Source organism: Nicotiana tabacum, chromosome 15, assembly GCF_000715075.1.
Source record: "Nicotiana tabacum cultivar K326 chromosome 15, ASM71507v2, whole genome shotgun sequence".
NCBI classification, from domain to species: Eukaryota; Viridiplantae; Streptophyta; class Magnoliopsida; order Solanales; family Solanaceae; genus Nicotiana; species Nicotiana tabacum.
Genome location: NC_134094.1, coordinates 51,407,015 through 51,410,168, shown reverse-complemented (window position 1 = coordinate 51,410,168; position 3,154 = coordinate 51,407,015).

Below are 3,154 nucleotides of genomic sequence, written 5' to 3'. Positions count from 1 at the left end.
ATATTTTGCAGAATCTTGTGAACTTGCAATCGAAGAACATGGAGAACAGTTGCAAGATAAAGAAAATGCAATTAATATGTCAGCTCCATTATCTGTTAAAAAAATACAAGAAGGCAGCATGGCCAACACAGGTATTGATTGTGTTCTTAATATTGTATTCATAATTCAAATTGTTAGGACTTTCAAAAATTATGTCCTTAGTTTTTGTCTCTTCATTTGACAATTCATAGAATTGACGACTTGCAGCAAACTAATGTATATGTAGTGTTGCTTGCAGAGCAAAACAAAAATGAAGCCGTTAACCAATATACTAGGAAAAAGAAGAGAGATAGTATTGGTTTTGATGGTCCATCATTTGCTATTCTTACTCCTACTCCTCCGACTACACAAATGAGCATTGATGAGGGTTTGTCTATGGAGGTTGAAGTAAATGTTGAAGAAGAGCTTAGTCGAGGGAAAAGGAATAAGAAGCTTAGTTGGCAATTGAAATCTCCTTTTGAACAGAAAAGAAAAAGAGGAACATCGATGGCGCACAATGAAAATACTCCCAAGTATACAGGCTGGATAAAATCAAAATATACTCGTACATGTATATTTCATTATGCCAAAGATGATGAAAATTTATTGAAGAAATTCATTGGGTGGTTGAGCAAGGAGAAAAGGAAAGGTCGCAAAAAAGTGTAAGTCCCTAAATATATTTATTATTTCTTAATTGCTTACATTTGTGTCTTGAACTTGTAATTTTAAATTCAGGACTAAGTGTATTGAGCTTCCAACTCTAACTTCATGACTAAATGTCCTAAATTTTTGAGCTTGTAACTCTAAGAAAAGGATTAGGTGTCCTTAACTTTTGAGATTGTAAGTCTAAGTTCAGTACTAAGTGTCCTTAACTTTTTAACTTGTAACTGTAAGTTAAGGACTACCTGTCCTTAATTTTTGAATTTGCAACTCTAACTTCAGGACCAAGTGTCCTTAATTTTTGAACTTCCACTCTAAGTTCAGAACCAATTGTCCTTAACTTATGAGCTTGTTACTCTAAGTTCAGGACTTTAATTTATGAGCTTGTAAGTCTAAGTTCAGGACCAAATGTCCTTAACTTTTGAACTTGTAACTGTAAGTTAAGGACTACCTTTCCTTAATTTTTGAATTTGCAACTCTAACTTCAGGACCAAGTGTCCTTAATTTTTGAACTTCCACTCTAAGTTCAGGACTAATTGTCCTTAACTTATGAGCTTGTTACTCTAAGTTAAGGACTTTAATTTATGAGCTTGTAAGTCTAAGTTCAGGACCAAGTGTCCTTAACTTTTGAACTTGTAACTGTAAGTTAAGGACTACTTGTCCTTAATTTTTGAATTTGCAACTCTTACTTCAGGACCAAGTGTCCTAAACTTATGACATTGTTACTGTAAGTTCAGGACCAAGTGTCCTTAATTAGGAATTGAGGACTAACTTATAAACTTTTTAACTTTGATATTTTCAAAATTTTTAGGGGACAAACTGATATATATGCTGAGGATAATGGTATGAGAAAGAATCCATATAAATTGTACCATCAAAAACTCAGTAGCAAAATGTTCTTCCTTGAGCTTGCAGATAGTAGCTTTGTACTTGATGATAAGGTTTGATAATTCACAAGGCATTTGTTTTCTTTCTTCTTAATTTATTATTTTTAATTATTTATGACTGATGTATTTTTTTTTCTTTTTTTGCCTTTTTATGAAGCATATTGATATTGCCCTGTATTATTTGAGAAAGAAGGAATGCTACCACCCTTGCGCCCATCCTTTTCATTGCACAACTAAAGATATACTTTTGATAACTATATGCTAATTGTGTTTAAGGATTTCAATGAAGATGCTTCAGATTTATTTTGGTGTGATGATAATTAGTTGGTTCTCACACCATATGTGTGGAGTGACAATCGTAGATATAGTATTGCTTGGACAGAGGTTGACAAAATCCTTTTTCCATGTCGGCTTCCTTCAGAAGATAATGATTTTGTGATACATTTTCTTTTGGGGGTATTGGACTTGAATGAGAGAAAGATTGATGTGTACGATTCCATATATAGTGAGCCATATGAGCAAGGAATGAAACACATTGAAATGTATGCATGCATGATCCCCCACTTGCTAAAGTTCTCACAGTTTGAGAAAAATCACAAGTCTTTTGGAAATGTATCCAACAAATTTGATATTCAGCGGCAAAGATCACCATACCAAACTGGATCGTACGTGTTGTCATTTGCTATATAATTTATATGTACTTTAGATTTATTTTATTAAATATATTATTCAATTGACTCCATATTTTACATTTTTCTTAGGACTGATTGTGGTGCATTCCTAATCAAGTATGTGGAGTTGTTGATGATGTGAAAGGATGTGGAGAAATTCCAACCTGAGGACATATCAAACTTCAAAAAAGAACTTGCAGCAAATCTTTGGGCACATGGAGAGTGGAAAAGAAATTCTGGTTATGATACACCACCAGAAAATGTCAGCGACGACTATGATAGTGAAAATGAAACTTCTTGCCCAAAGGAGTTGTAGTGTAGTTGTAAAGAAAGTCAGCTGTAGTGGAATTGGTATAAAATTATTGTAAAGAATCCATATGAATTCTGAAATATCCTGTAAATTGTCACAAGGCACTTTATTTTATTTGCATAGCATAATCTTTTGGTCACAACTATGCTAAATTATAGTTTCAGCAGTAATATGAAGGCGCATCGTGTTATTAATTTCTTTCTTTCTGTTAACTATTGATTTGTCCATTTTTTCACAGTTTTAAAGGGCCAATCTTTGATTAAATTGTCTTGAAGTTTTTAGAAATTCAAAGCAACACACGTTGATTGTTGTAGAACTTCAGAATCTGTTAACTACATCCTTATTTGTTGAAGGATGAAAATAATATTCAGGACATATTTTTTAAAATGTGCTAAACTTCTGGAATATAGACAATAAACTGAGATTTTCAGAAGCTAAGGACATTTTAGAAATTTATGATCTATATATTAGATTCATACTTTAAATGTTCAGGATGTTTCAAAAAATTATGTCCCGAAGTCTACTTGTACCAATCTCATTTTAAAAATAAGATGTAGCAAGCTGTGTTTAGCAAGCTGCAGATGTCAAGTTTTATAACTACTGATTTA